Genomic DNA, 16357 nt, shown 5'->3' with positions numbered 1-16357 from the left:
TGAGAAATGGCAATGAACATGTGCCCAGAACTTCTAACAAGTTATAAAAAAGTCTCCAAGAATTCAGGAACACTCCCAGAGGGCGGCCATATAGACAGTTGCAATATTCACAGACTCCAGTTTGGCAACCAGGCATTCAACATTATTGTTTATTAATTTGTGTTCTTCGAGAACTTCGTAGGGTAAATTATTCTTAAAATACATGGCAATTCACCATTTCTTTTTACTGTTCGGGAGAAGTTTCCGCGTGTTTAATTTTCAAAACATTGCTCTGCTGACACTAGTTTCCCGGCACGTTCCAATTTGCTCTGGAAGTCGACTTCTCCCTGTAACAGATCTTAAAAAAAATGTTCTCGGCGAAGAACCCGCATGCCGATATGATCGTTAAAAGTTCGGGGTGTTGGACTTTTTCTTATAACTGAATGTTTAAGCAAGCCCTGATGTTGTGAAGAAGCACAAACTCCGGCAGTTGCGTCTATTTATTATTATTGAATAAAGGAAATGCAAATTATGATCACACTTCGTGTTTCTTGGATTTAGCAAATACAAACTGGTTCAGGCAGCGAGAAGATACGCCCCCAAAGAAGACTGCTTAAAAGCGAGGAAAACGCCTGCTTATCAGATAAATATTTGCACAATTACAGAGTAATAACACCAAACTATATTTCTACCAATTTAACCTTCTCGCTCTTCCAGGAGCCGGACACTTCCCAAACCCTATGCGTTGCAGACGTCCGCTATTGTTTGCAGAAGACAAAAATCGGGTAATTAACCCGTTGTTTAGACCTTGAATTGAAGTCAGTACACATTAAAACAAAGAGTATTCATTAATAATAAACCTGATCGGTTAAGTAATGAGTAAATATGGTCGTTTTTTAGTCGTTATCAGATTGCGATAAAACACGTTCCATATAGAACTCGATATTGGTTATGAAAACATAAAAAATGACGTACTCACGTAAAAAAAAAAAAGAAGCTGTTTCATGCTTATTTTATTTACGCCTATCCAAGCGGATTTAATATCGTATTGTCCCTTCGCGTAATGAATGTTTCAAATTACTATGGGGTGACCTGCATTGCGAGATCGATCCTTACACTGATAAGAGCGTCATATGCTCTGAGGGTAGGGCCTTCCTTGCATGGATATGAATATCGAAAATCGTTGCACGACCCCTTTAAGCAAATTTTATGTTTAAGAGATTAAAACAGCGCAAACAGACGACGGACTGGATGAAGGAGGACAAAGACGGAGCGCTGATTTGCCACTACATTTTATTGGACTCAACAGTGCAATATATACACGCACAGTTGAGAACAAAAAAAAAAAGAAGAAAATAAGCCTAGAAAACACAAAACAAAAAGCACACAGAACGAGAGTATTGCTCCTAAAAAGACATACAGAAGTCACGTGCTAAAACCTGTCGCATTTTTGCTACAAAAAGGATTAAATCTGCTAAAGACTGACGATCCTTTCCTTGTGAATAGCTCAGACAAAGTTATTTTGTTTCTCAAGGAAAACGAACAAACTGGTTATACGGCATGCTCGTTTGACATTAAGGATCTTTAGTACTCTTTGCCTCTCAATGAACTTCTCGTCTGCATTCGTGACTGTATTGACAGGTTTGGTGCTGTTGCTTATCAAAATACGGTTGGAATATCAGTCGATGGTTTTTTAAAGCTGCTTGACAAGTACCTGAGGTCGACCTTTGAAACTTGGGAGGGTAGCGTCTACTTTCAACGTCAAGGAGTGTGCATTGGATCTTGCATCGCACCTGTTCTTAGCGACTTGTTCTTAGCAAGCATCAATCGGATCATTCTAGAGCACCTTGAGGGTAGCAATGTTGCAAGGGTTTTTTCGCTATGTAGACGATTTTTTAATCCTGTTGGAAACTGACACCCAATCCCTTCGTTCATCGATGATTCCTATTTTAGGCATCTTTTCTAACTGTCTTTCGCCACTTCTTTTAACTCATGAAGTACCTGAAGCCGGATGTATCAGATTTTTGGATTTAACTTTAACAATGTGCCCGGACCATGTATGCTGGGCTTATGAACCTCGGGCCGGTAAGCCTCTTCTGCCCTTTGAGTCTGCGCATTCGAAAATTGTAAAACGGACAATCGCGAAGACCTGCTACACAGATGCTTTGCGAAGGTCTTGTTTCCACAAAGTTCAACCTGGCTTCGAAAAGCAAACTGAACGCCTCACTGTCGCTGGGTTCCCCTCACAAGTGTTGACAGCTGTCGCTGAGTCACTGCTCAAACAAACAAAAACTTGGCCTGTGACGAGCGATGTCCCTTCCAGCAGTGTAAAAGGAAGGGAAAGAAGAAAGTTCGCCGTCATTCCGTATATCCACGGCGTGGCCCATAACTTCAAATGTATTGCACGCAGATGTGACATGGACGTGTTGTTCCCCTCCCCTCCCCTCCCCTCCCCTCCCCTCCCCCCCCCCCCCCCCCCCCCCCCCCCCCCCCGAGAAGCTTTCAAGATTGTGTAGAGCCCTTAATCCCTCTGATAGGGAGGCGAGGGCCTGCACTGCGAAGCATCGCAATCGTTACGTCACCTGCGCTGAGGAAGTTGTGTTTTCCCTCCCTCTGTCTTGCGGCAGGCGTTATGTTGGCCAGGCAGTTCGCAACAAGTGTAAAATTGCTTTTATATTACTCTTTGGTTTATACTCACTATGCATACTGTCATTTAGTTTGGGGCCAAACAACAAAACATAACTTAACAGAACTATTACTAACCCAATCAATTCGAATTGTTTCAAATGTTTCTTTTTTGCATCCTCCTAAGGAACTCTTCTTCAAGCATCGTGTAATTCCTATTGAACAGCCGCACAGATTTTGGTTGTTGGTGACTTACAATGTAGCCTTAAAACACAACAATACTTTTTTTTTTCATTTCCGCATTGTCATGTTTAACTAAGTTAGATCCTAAATACGTTACCCGCCATGGCGAGACCTGGAATGTTTCAACACCCCGTACTAATTATGGTTTTACATTATTAAAGCATGTGTTGCCATCTTTATTAAATGAACTTGAAGCAAATGCTGTGTGTATATTTGGAAAGTCAAATCGAATGTTAGCGGACATAATACTACAATCCTATTTTCTATATGATACCGTGTAGTGTCACATATATGTGTTCTGCAATTGTTTCTATATGAGTGGCATATGTCTTTTAGTTATCTTTCTAAGTATGATGATTGGAGTGGTGTGCTAGTGTATATTTGATTTTTTGGGTCTAGTGTATTTTTATTTTACGCTGTTTTTTCCGCCAAGCTGTGTATGGGAACAGGGCCCCGTCAAGCTGCACTCTCAAGAAAAAAGGGTGCAGAAGGGTGGATCGTTACACCCTTCGTTCCATATAATACACCCCAAAACATCATTTCGACGTACTGAGCCCTATAGTCAAAGAGACGGCCCTAAATTTTACGAGCGGCTTGATAACGGTGCGATATAGCTTTTTAAATAGCTAAAGTACGTTTCAATGACCACAGAAAGAAAACACCGAGTTGTACTCAGTAAAACGTACCTTAGCTATTTTAATAAGTTGTACTACACGGCTATCTAGCCCCTTGTAAAATGTGGGGCCGTCTGTTCGACAATAGGGCGCTGTACGTCGAATTGAAGTCTTGGGGTGTATTATATGGGACAAAGGGTGTAACAATAACCCTTTTACACCCTTTTTTTCTTGAGAGTGTGCAGTAGCAGCTTTTTGGCCTCTTTTCCACCTTTTTTTTTCGTTTGTAATGAAAAAAGGAAATGATTATTATTATTAGTATTATTATTATTATTATTATTATTATTATTACTATTAAGTAGCACACATGGTCCTCCGGATATCCTCCGGATGTCCCGACGTTCCAGGGATGTCCTGTGGATGTGTCCAGGACACCTGTGCTGCTAGGGAGGTCGCTGTCTCAATGACAGGCTAAGGGAACATGCCGACAACGTCTCTTCCACGATTTTTGGTCACCTTGGCATACGTTGCCGTGGCTGCAGATGCGAGATGCCAACCTCAGTTTCAACTGTGTGAGGTTTTTAAACGACACCGGGACCAGCTGACACGCGAAATTCTGGAGGTTTTAGCAATAGAAAGATTAGGCGCCATGTGTGTCAGCAGTCCTGTTCCCTTATCAAAAAACGAGATTAACTTTCTGGCCTATTGATTAGCTTGGTTTTAGCGCCTGCCCTCTGTATGTCTTTTTAGAAGCGATACTTCGTTTTTTGTGCTTTTTGAACTGTGTTTTTTAGGCTGATTTTTTTTTCTCAACTGTTCGTGTAAATATTGCACTATTGCGTTTAATAAAACTTAGTTGCGAGTCAGCGCTTAGTCTGTGTCCTCCTTTATCCAGTCCGTCGTCTTTTTGCGCTGTCTTAATCTTTTCAGCGTGTCGTACCAACTCGTCACAGCTTCAACTTTAGCAATGTTATGTATAATATATGGTATTCATATACAGGCCATATTTGTTTACCTAAAGCGGTCAGAGAAATCGTAATTTAAAGAGGCCACTGCAGCAGCAACCTTTTCTACATTCTTTATACCATAAAAAAGCGGAGGGCGTTCCATGCGACAGCACCTCCTTTAATGATTACAAAGGGTCCATTACCCAACATTAGGGTGCTGAAAGGGTGTAGTCATATGGGTGTTGAATCTCTGGAACACCCTTTTCACACCCTTAAGAATGTAAATTGTATTAGTGTGCTGCATCAACTGGTGGCTGTCGTAATTTGCAGTCATACCTCAATGCAAGCCCCCCCCCCCCCCCTCCCAAATAAAAAAAAAAATATTTAAACGTTAATGAGAATGGACATTAATAAATATTTGAGGGGCGCTTTGACGTAGTTGAGATATTGCTTTGTTTCCCCTTTACAGCACAGAAGACACAGTTGACGTGATGCAGTGAATGCAAGGTTTGCACGCTTCGTATATCAGCCCTGTGTAGCCAACATCATCTATAGTCACGTGCTTTCCTCTGACACGCTGATTGGCTCACAGGGAATGTAGCCTCCTCCCTTTTCTAAATTACGGGGGTTATGATCTAACTACAAAAAAAAAAAAAAAAAAGTTTGATCTTGGGTGGTGACATTTACCACCCGAGATCACTAGAACATTTTAAAGTAATGAGACGCATGCGTCCCTTGTACCCCCCCCCCCCCCCAAAAAAAAAAAAAAAAAAAAAATATATATATATATATATATAGAGAGAGAGAGAGAGAGAGAGAGAGAAATCTAGTCTAGTACATCGTGAAATGAAGCCGAATACACAACCATCACGAGCCCCAAACTGAGATTAGGAGAAAATGAATGACAGAGCGACACAAACCAGTTCCCCCGAGTGCTCGCTATAAATAGGCGTCTTCCCGAGATACAAACCACCACAATGCCGGACGAGCGACCTCCAAACCAAACGCCACGCTTAAAAAAGAAAATAGCGAGCGGGGGTTTGCGAGCGGGCGTACTGCATACATAAAACAAGATGGCGTCACTACCAGACGATCTCTCTGAACAACAAACAGCTGGACAGGCTGAAACAAACGAAAACAGCAACAAGCAGAAGCCACCTCAAACGGCGGAAGTTGGGGGAGGGGGTAGCCGGGAGAGAAAAAGAGAGAAAAGAAGAGGAGAGAAGTTTTAGTTGATCCGGCGTCCGCCATGCCCTGCTGGCAGCAGGCGACCTTCGGCTGCGAAACTACGGCTTCGTTCGACGTAGTTCGGTCGGTTCGGTCCGCGGACCACCGCCCGCCCATTCCGTCTTTTGCGCAGGCGCAATGTGTCCACGCAGTCCGCGCTTCGGATTACGCTGATATCAACGTTCGATAACACGTGCGATGTTGTTGCTGTTGTTGTTGGTCTGTGATCCGACCGTATCGGCTTTGCAGAGAAGTTTTGTGTTCGGCGCTCGCGATTCCGGCGATTCCCCGGCCGCCCCCGGCTCTTGAACACCTGTGGCATGGATCCTGTTTTTATGGAGGAATGATGGCGGCGGCCGTGCGGGAATCGTGAGCTGGAAGAAGCAAACAAGAAGATACAAAAGAGAACACGGTGAGTATTTTTTTTTTCTTAGACCTGGACCCGACGCAACACGGGGGCGTCTATACCCGTCGAGAGTCCTCCTGTATCTTTAGTGTGGATGTTTTGCCTATATCTACAAAAAAAAAAAAAAGTATCTGTCGGCCGATATCTACTCTGATAACCCTCCAGGTTAGATAACGAGTGTTTGTGGGATGCTCACGTCAAGCGAGGTGACGAGGTTGTAAAATGCCATTTAAAGATACTTTATTCAAAAGAGTAGCATTCCTTCAAAAGATGTATTGCTACCGGTGAAACGTCGACGCATGCACGTTTCTAAATACACTTTTCGTCAATTTGTTTTTCATAATTTTTGCGCGAAATTTGCTTCATTTACATTTCATATAAGTCTTTGTGCTTCATTTGTTTTGTTCGTTCTTTATTTTTTTGCTGTGTATATATTTGGCAAGTGATTGTCTTACGTGCTTTTCACAATTTTATTTTGTGTTGTGTTTGCTTTGTTTGTTTTTTTTGTTTTTTTTACCTGGAGAATTCATTTAGAATTTATTTTCCATGCTTCAGCGGCTGTGTCTGTAGATATTTTATTAATGAAGTTCCACGCACGAAATTCTCCATTAGAATAATGTTTAGCCCTCAAAATAAAGTCATGCAGTTAGTTGCTCTGCTTCTTTATTTTTTAGCGTCCGCCGTGCTTTGTGTTTAAAACGGTTCACTAGACCGGCTCTATAGGTGTACTTGTGCACGCCTCCGCAAACGCGCCGCGGTAGAGGTTTACGTATACGATGAGCCCGTCTGCGTAGGTGTTGCAAAAGCGTATTCACGCATTTGAGCAGAGTCTGGCGTCACTTGATGCCCGAGCTAGGCGCCAAGAAATGGGCGGATGCTGATATTGAAAGAGACGAGGCACTTCGTCGAAAGACAAACTGCTCTCTGAATCTTTTTGCTCTGGAAGAGGAAACGGTGGCATCGATAAGATAAAGCCAAGTTAGCCGGCCAACTATGCTCCGTTTCACACCAAGTCCGAGCGCGGCCGACGCTACGAGCTGGTGGGAACCCAAACACCGTTAAAATCCTAACAATATGGTGTTCGTCACGTTTCTCGTCGTGTTCTACCATCGTTCAACCAACCATGCGCGCTGCCATCTTTGTCTGCTGGGCTGTGGAACACCTTCTGAGCATGCGCTGTTTCTACGCTGCGCGGTATATCAGACGCTGCGCATGCGTCCACAGCTCAGTGACTCGGCATTTTTTGCCCGTGGGATAAACGATGCGAAGGCCCATACACCAACACAGTGTTAACAAACAAGGTTGCTTTGCCCACACCAGGTGTGGGCACTGCGCCCGCGCAGAAACGAAATTTGGGAGGAGTGAAGCTTTTGCGCATGCGCAGTTCCGACAGCAGCGCCACCGTTTCACACTAAGTTTGAACTGAGTGCAGTCAAGAATCGCTTGGAGCGCGGAACACTTTCGAATGCGTCGTACAGTCCCAAACAATGTGAAAGACCCATCTGACGAGGCAGGTATTAGAGGCGGCTGTGTTGGATTCGCTTTGGTAAGGGCCCACATGGCTTCGCGTAAGGAAATACATGAACATGTATGATATTATTTTTCTAAATATAAAAGAGACTGTGTTAAAAATTCTGCTGAGAACCGCCGTACCAACTGCCTCGGCCAATAGGAGACAGAGTCGATATCTTAAGGATGTCTAACTTCTCGCTGTCTCAAGTCTATTAGAAGACGATCCGATGCTGGCACCACGTCATCGGGAAAATGAAAAAAAAAAAAGAAAAGAAAAAATGGCGTGGCCTCAAATAACGGCGAAGCAGAGTTAGGAAATCGAGTTTCTACTGGATGACGCCCTTAATTAAATTTCACTTAATCTAGGGCAAATTATGAATAAATAGACGCAATTAGCGCTATAAAATGGGCCTGAGATGTCAACTTGAGATTCGTTGCAGGTGTTTAAACCTCGTGACTTCAATAGCCAACGTTGTTCTGTCATGCCCAAATATACTCTGCAGTTCGTTACTTTCTTTTCAAATATTTATTGGACCTTCTACCCACCTCCCTTTCTCCTACAGAGGAGGCAACATAGTTGGCAGCAATTCGACTGCTTAAACTAATTGGCGAAAATAAATTCGGATTGCCTCATTCTAATTTGCATTTAACTACTTTTGACTGGCAGTGAGACAGACGCATGGCAGATTGTACGTTTTACTTACGTTTTAGCACAATTGACTGTAAAAATAGTGTGCTTACACATACAGCTTTTTGTAGAACTAATTGTCCCGGTGGAGCTCAGTTCTGTGGACTCGCTAGGAAGAAAAAAAAATCGCCATGCGTCTGTCTCACTGCCCTTGTGTCAGATTTCAGGGCCCTAGGAAGTGCCGAGACTACTCATAAACATCACCCCTGTAAACAGAGCTCAGCTATTGTCAACGCCACAGCTAACGCGGGGGTTCCCGGATTGTTCCCCCACATAAGGCACCAAAAACATCTTTCGTTGTCAGGATCGCGAGAAAAAAGCACAACATGATTTGAACTGTGATGGATATCTTACGCATTCTAACCACATTTTACGTTGGCCCTTTTCAGCACAATACAGTGGGGGTTGCTAGCCACCCATCCCAGTTTTAGGGCATACACTCGGCGTCACCTATTTCGTGCTACTGCGTTGTCAGGGCTAATATAACTTCCACGGCGCCGCAGCCTCGCGCACTGCTTCGAAAGCAGGTGGCTTCGTCTGGGCCACCGTTGGTCTAGGCTTCTCATTCGCACGCGCTCGCACCAGTCTATGACAGCGCTGGAGCACTGCCGAACGTATAGACCTTTCCATCGCTTATTACCCGGGCGAAAAATGCTGAGTCACTGAGCTGTGAACGCATGCGCAGCGTCTGATCTACCGCGCAGCAGAGCAAGAGCGCATGCTCAGAAGGCGTTCCACAGCCCAACAGACAAAGATGGCAGCGCCCAGAAGGTGATTTTTGCGAAGGTCTATACGTTAGCCTCGGAAATTAAGCACAATAGAGTTGTCGCCGAGTATAGTACTATACTTCGTTTCACCTTATGTCCGAGCGCGGATGATGTTATGAGCCGAAGGGCCACTCAAACAGCACAAAAAGCGCAACGTCATGGCGTGCTCTCTGGGCTTGATAGGACTAGCCGACGGAGGAGCACGCGCAGAGAGACGGCGAATACCGGCAAGTCCTATCAACTGCAGAAAGCACGCCATGACGTTGTGCCTCTTTCGCTGTTTCATTGGCCCTTCGGCTGATAACATCGGCCGCGCTCGGACCTAAGCTGCAACGAAGTATAGGGAGTATTCATTGGACGCCATATTTGTGGGTGCTGTTTAGAGCGCATGCTCAAAACGAGGTCACATCAATAGGCTGCTAAGACCTAGCAATGCAAAACGTGACGTTTTGCATTGCTTAATGTCACAACTGAGAGTGCGTTTTTTGGGCTAAACATATGTTTAGGCATCGTCATTCGCTGAGCTGCCTCCGTAAGTTGCAGTGGTTGGCTTTCCGAGTGTTGTGCGTGAAAGTAGACGCACAGACTTTTTTATAGTGTACTTTACGTACCCGTGGAGACTGAAGTCCCTTGATACTTCTTTTTAACAGTAACGACAACCAATACAAATGACAAAGCACATTCCGCTGGAACAAAATGGCGACGCGTTCAGTTCAGTCCTCCGCTGTGCGCAGCCGTTCGCTTCCTAAAACCAGCACCGTCACGCAGTCGGGGCTTCGAAGGTTGCTACTTCTAGGAAGCTCTTATCTAGGAACTTCAGTGGAAACACTTGATGACCAGATATTACTCAATCATTCCTTATCGGTTATCTCGCACTGGTGTGAAAGGTGGGACATAAGATTACATCTTCCACTTTATTGTTTCTCTCGAGGGGAGAGGGCGAGGTAGAGATAGAAAAAAAAAAAAGCAGACTGTTGTCGCTTGCCAGAAAGTGTCCTTGGTTTCCGTATAAGGTAAACGTCTGCAACGTTGTGACTCTTAAGTATGTTGGCGTTGTAACTTCGACTGAACTTAGTTCAAATGCTCGTGAACAAATGTCCGTAACTCTGCATATCGCAATGGAAGCTTCCCGAATCGAACCCTGTATAAGACAAGTTCCGACGCTAGAACTATTGTTTACAAAACTCTAGTCCGCCCAGCGCTAGAGTATGCCTACGTAATTTGGGATCCCCATTGACGAATTCGAGTAAACGAACTAGAGCGCATTCAAAAGCTCGCAATCAGATTTATTCTTATTAGACACGCTAGGCTCGAGTCTGTTACGGCTTTGTTGAAAGAAGTCAAGCTTTCGCCTTTAGCAACAAAGCGACTAAGATGTTTTTAGTTTTTTTTTTTTTTCAAGTATATCAACGTTGGCACAGAAGGTTACATAAGACCACCTGGAAGGCGATCTCAGCGTTTAAATAATGAATTTTCGGTCAACCCGAACTCACCAAACAGCAATACGTTCACAAATACTCTTTTCTCGTGGGAACTACCGAAGATTTGAATATGTTGCCTCAGATTGTGTTTTCTGGCGTTTCTTTTGCATAGGGACATTGTTGAATTTTTTTTTTTTGATGCATAATTGCGTTTGTTATTAAGTTGTTTCGCTTTATTATTGAATGTTGCATTTACTACATTCATGCAATCATGTTTATTTTCTTTATGTGTAACGTGTTGTGTTTTGTATACACAAATACATTGCTGTAACACCCTCCTGCAATAACCCGTAGGGGTTTGCTGTCTTTGAAGTAAGTAAATAAAATAAATAAATAAATCCGAAAGAGACGCCTTGCCCTTTTCATCAGTGCGTATATAGTGACTGAAGTGTGCTTAAAAACAATAAAACTACTTACGGACATTCAGTTCAGAAGACGGTGTCCTCATATGCGATTGAAAGAGTTGGTGAAATAAAGGCAACGAGCGTAAGGCGATGTACAGTGAATCCTAACCCGCCAATTAAAAAATATACAAAAAAATAAATCAGGGCGGATATATTCTGCCACATTATCGTAATTGAAATGGGGTAGGTCTCAAAGAAAGCAATTACAAAGAAATTGCATTACTTTCTAACGGAATGTGTAATGGCAATAAATTTCGTTTTGGGCACCTGTAATTTTACTTGTAATTATCGACGTTTGATCGTGTACACTGTGCAGCGTGCCCCCCCCCCCCCCCCCCCCTTTTCCCCCAAGAAAAATAAAGAAAAAAATAGCGGTGCGGTTTGATTCAGATGCCAAAGTTTCAGAACTAGTTACCTTGTTCAAAAGCTATCAGTGATTTTCTTTTTTTGATATCAATAAAAAAATTGAGTTTTCTTTTTCTTTTTTAATCCCTTGAGCATTACTTGTTGAATATAAATTTTAGGAAATAATGACCAAATTCTCCACATTACGAAATCGGACACGTAACCCTGTAATGAGTTAGTGAGCTTTTAATGAAAACTACACCCGGCAAATATTGTTCCCATCCTCCGCCACGCGGCGTCAGTTTGTTTTCCACATCTGCGCATGCGTGTAACAGTCTATTTTCAGTCGAACTTCCATCGCTTGACTTTCATTAAACGTCGCGCTCAAAGTTCGCAAAAAAAAAAAATCGAATCTGGTTGAATTTGGGTTTCAGCATGCAGGTTCGCGGCATCCCCCCAGAAAACACGCTTTATTATTATTATTTCTTTTATGAGCAAGAGAATATGGCGAGAACTCCGGAAGTCAACGAACCATTGTTGTCCAGTTCAGTGCTCGGTCTGCTTTTTTTTCCCGGTAACTTCCGCCTACGCGAAACCTGTACACAGTGACCTCGACAGAGCGGAGTCCTCTACGCTCGGGTTGCTTTACACGCCCCTGCAAACTTAAAAATATAAATAAATAAATAAACGCGATACTGCACAAGGAACGTACACTTAAAAAGAAACAAATTCTAGGTGCAAGCTAGCAGACACGGATTCTGAAAGCGTAGAGACTGACGGATGAAAACAATAATATAACAAAAGGATTTTGCAGCAGCTGGAAAGTACCGTAGTTTTTCGGACCACATGCTGTACGCAGTCGGTGCGTGGACCGCACGTATTCTCATGCGTTAATGACTCATGCCTGCTTTATTAGGGGGGCTTAGTAGATCGTTCCGACACCTCCGATAACAATACTCGATAACGGAGAAATAAAGCATAACAGGGCGGAGAATAAAAAAAAACAAATACGATGTTTGAAATTGTGATTTAAGTCGTGATTCAAATCAGGCCGGTTTTTTGTGATAGTTCGAGTCAAAGCTTTTCCGCAAAAAAATACTCCCGAAATATATTTTTATTTATAGCTTTGTCTATGTTTAGTTGCTTTTTATGTGAATTTGCTTTGTGCTTATTTCAAAGAATAATCGAGCAAGAAAGATTTATATCAGGCTGAGCACGGTGCACAAAGATGTAGTCTTCCGCGCAAATCAGAACTTTGGGCTTCCTTTCTACTCTCCGTTCGCTAGTTACGTAACGGCATAAAGCATGTAAATAAGGATGTGAAAGAAAGAAATGAAAACCAGAAGAAAAGTGATGTCCTATTGTAAAAAGATCGGAACACGAAGGAGAAGGGAAATAAATTTCTTCACTAACTAAAACATATCAAGCTATTTTTGCTCTACTATAACGCGGTCTACTAAAAAAAGAAAAAAGTTGTGAATTGATATGTACTTTAAACTTAACAGTAATTCTTTTTTCCCGCGTTCTTTTCACTAATCGGACAGATTGATCAAGCAGTCTGCTCATTTGAAAACTATATCTAGTCATTAGGAATCACTATACCCTATAGCTACAGTGGCTTGAATCAAATAAATACGATTTAAATAAAATAAATCTAAATTTATTTGGTTAAAAAATCTTTTTTTTTTCAGCCTGGTTTTAATCAGATTTGCGGTCGTTGCTTCAAAAATGTAATGGATTACATTTACAAATTACCGAACCTCAAATGTAATGGATTACCGTTAGAAATTACTTTCGCTGAAAAGTAACGGATTATTAGTTTACTCGTTACGTTACAAATTAATTTCACATTACCTTTTCCGTACGCTTATCCAAAAACAATACAAACAATATTGAAATGTTTCAAAAATGTTCTGCAACGCTACTTTTCATTTCTCATACGACCTCATTATGGCATTCCTTGTAAAAATAAAATATTGTATCTAAGAGAATGAGTGAAGGTGCACCCCGTTCACCTAGCTGTAAGCGGACAAGGCACCGAAAGATGCAACTGCACCCACCATCCCGCTAGCTCACGGCCTTCGGAAATGATCACTGGAATTGTGCAGACAAAGCTAGCGGTGCGCATGCTCAGTAGCAGCGTCTACCTCCGCTACAAGATTCGGAGCTAAAGAAACGATATACGAAAGCTCCCTTTTGGCTTTGGTCTTTCGCCTGTTATTCTCAAGAAAAGAAAAACTTGGATCTAACGTTACTATGTATTTCCAATGCAGAATGCAGGAGTCCCAGCTAATTTTAATGTGTTTCCGTAGGTTAGAGTTTGTTGTTCTTGCTGATGACAATGTGTGGGTTTTTGGCAAGCAAAGTATGTACTGAAACTCTGCGTTTCCGTTCTCCTTAATGTTCTGAATTTTGAACATCTCATTAAGAAATGGCCATGGAGACGACGGACACTCCATCACCAAAACCTTGACCAGTCAGAGAAATTGTGGTGGTTACGGGCTCTCAATCGTTCATCGGTTCTCACTTTCATGTCAATATTCGTGGAGGCCACGGGAAGGGAGGGCATAGGGAGAGGGAGAAGTGGCGGCCATCGGTCGGGCTATGGGCCGTTCGTCGAAAGACAATTCGTAACAGGGAAATTCGTAGCAGGGCAATTGGTCGTATAGGGCAATTCGTCATAGGGCTTTTCGTCGCTAGGGCATCTAGTCGAAAACTGGGTACCTTTTTTTAGTTTATCCTTTTTTTAGGAAAGTTTAGAAATAACTTTTTAATGCTTACAGCTTTCCGGAATTCGGGAAAAAAAAAGGGGGGGGGGGGGGGGCATGGAACGCGTAGTTCAGAATCCTCCCAAGAAATGTTCGAACACCGCCTTGTTGTCCGCGTGTAAAATACAAAAGCAAATAAACACGAAGAGCTTTCTCCTGCCCGGGAGAAGAGGAAAAACACGATGGAAGGCAATCGAGAACCTACTAGGCGTTGTCTTACTTGATCTTTGTTTTTAGTATATTTGTACATGCCTTGCCCGTTTTTCTTGTGATTCTAGTAACCGGTCATACGAAAAATCCTGTTTTCTTTCTGGCTGTTCTCTCCTTCTTGATGTTTTCTATTTTGCTGAACTTGCTCTCTTTACGCTGCTGAATGTTCTGCTCGTATTGCTCCAGTTACTGTATTATGCCCATATTTTCAAAAAGTAACGAGTAATTAAAGTAATCAGTTACCTATATTTTGTAATGAAATTACATTACAAATTACTTCCGAAAAAATGTAACGTGGCAATTACAAAATTACTTGAAAAAGTAACGGATTACAAGTAATCCGGTATTTATAATGGATTACTTCAAAAGTCTGATTCTAATAGATTGTACAGATATCTCCAATACTGGTACATGATAACCATACCTTGTAAGCGCAAAGGCGTCGGTGGAGTATTAGGTATCGTTACCGGAGTTCTCGGAACGGTCTATTGAAACTCTTAGTTAAACATATAAAAAGCGCAAGGGAGACAGGGACATGAAGTAAACAGGACAAGCGCTAACTGTAGAAGAAATATGATCTAGTAAGGTACGTTGCTGGGCTACGATGTTCATCTCAATTAAACATATAAAATAGCACAAACAAAGACAGGGACACGAACCAGTGGACTACGTGGCATCAACGGGGAGCCCTGAGGAGGTTTTTGAGATGGCTTAAATATGGCGATAACTCGCTCTGCGGGCTCTAAGCATCCTAGAAATCCATAAATCGTAAAGATGTGCAGTCGATTTCCTTATTAAAACTGCAATCAAAGATCAAAATTATCTTCGGCGATGGGAGGAGCATTGTGCGGGCAACCAGGATGGCATGGGATTTATGAAATCTATGAAAACGCGAGATTTCGTTGAGATTGCAAACGCTGTTATTGCAAAATATTTATGCTTTTCTAGATGATCCAAGCAAGTGTAGTCAATTTTATTTTTTATTTTCGGAGAGGGAGCAAAATACTGCAACAATCGTCTCAAAAACAGCGAACTATTTTTTTTTTTCTCGCGGGAGTAATGGATTTGGTCGTCAGCGTTCGAGCGCGCGCTCGCTGCATGGGCTGAATCGTAGTCCATGGGCAGCGAGCCGCGTGCATTCGAGATATCACTCCGAAATTCAACGGGTCGTATACGCTTGAGGATCCTTCGCTTGCTATTGGCTGAGAGTGGTTCTGGTTTCGGAACATGCTCCTCCCGTCGTCGGAGGTTGGAAGACGACGAAGCTTGCTCTAAGTCGATTCATATTTCTGGCAGTTTTTGCTGTTTTGCAACTTACCCCGCGGCAAAAGAACACTCTCACTGTCTCCTGCAATATCACCAACACCTCGACTGGAGGAAGTATCCTCAATAAACCGTAGGGTTTCCACCCGATGGTCCTCTGGACGGCACCGATCCGGTAGGCCTGATGGAATCCGATGATGCCACCTCGAAACCAATACTCGCCCCTGCTCGATTCGACATGACTTCTGTAACGCACACCATGCAAAACTTGCAGCCCAACATTTTGACGACTACTATGAAGTACTTACCAGCTGAGGAATACGACACTGACACAGAGATTGAGACCTTCTCTGAAAAAGAAAAAACCGACGACCAAAACGATGTCGAAGATATGGAAGAACTGTATGCTTCTACCAATGAAGAGTCGCAAGATCCCGACAACCAGTACAAGACGGTTGAGTCACGCAAACGACGCAGGGAGAGTACGGACTCAGAATCAAGTTCTCGCAAACCAGCAGTCAACTGCCAGGCTCTTGGGCTCACCGTCATATTTACACCAGACGACCAAAACACCAACATCAAAAGCTTCAACCCTATCAAGCTTTCGGACTGCTTGAAAGCCAACTGTCCTGATGGAATTTACAGCATTCGACCTAACTCAAGGCTGAATGTGATTGCTGTAGACACTTGCAATTTAGATACAACAAGCACTTTACTGCGTATCAAGTCTCTTTGTGGGGTTCCGGTGAGTGCATACGAGCCCCGCTCTAAGAATATGGCAATGGGTGTCATCTATGGAGTACCGGTAGATATCAACGACGGCCAACTAACTGAGGCACTACTCTCAAAGACATCAATCGTTCGCATCCGAAGACTGG

General features: G+C 43.0%; 1 protein-coding gene across 2 annotated transcripts in view; it reads left to right on the top strand.

Moving 5' to 3' along the window:
- Positions 1-5605: 5605 nt before the first annotated feature.
- Positions 5606-16357, top strand: part of LOC8028489 — a 63304-nt gene continuing 52552 nt past the window's right edge. The window contains exon 1 of one of the 2 annotated variants that reach the window (XM_029980874.4): positions 5606-6047. The gene's annotated coding sequence lies outside the window, so the exon portion shown is untranslated. The remainder of the gene's footprint in view (positions 6048-16357) is intronic. The other variant, XM_040212651.3, reaches the window with a different exon arrangement.

This window comes from Ixodes scapularis, unplaced genomic scaffold, assembly GCF_016920785.2.
Source record: "Ixodes scapularis isolate PalLabHiFi unplaced genomic scaffold, ASM1692078v2 PGA_scaffold13__105_contigs__length_92229423, whole genome shotgun sequence".
NCBI classification, from domain to species: domain Eukaryota; kingdom Metazoa; phylum Arthropoda; class Arachnida; order Ixodida; family Ixodidae; genus Ixodes; species Ixodes scapularis.
Note: the sequence above shows the minus strand (reverse complement) of the source record. Positions and strands in the feature narration are given on the sequence as shown.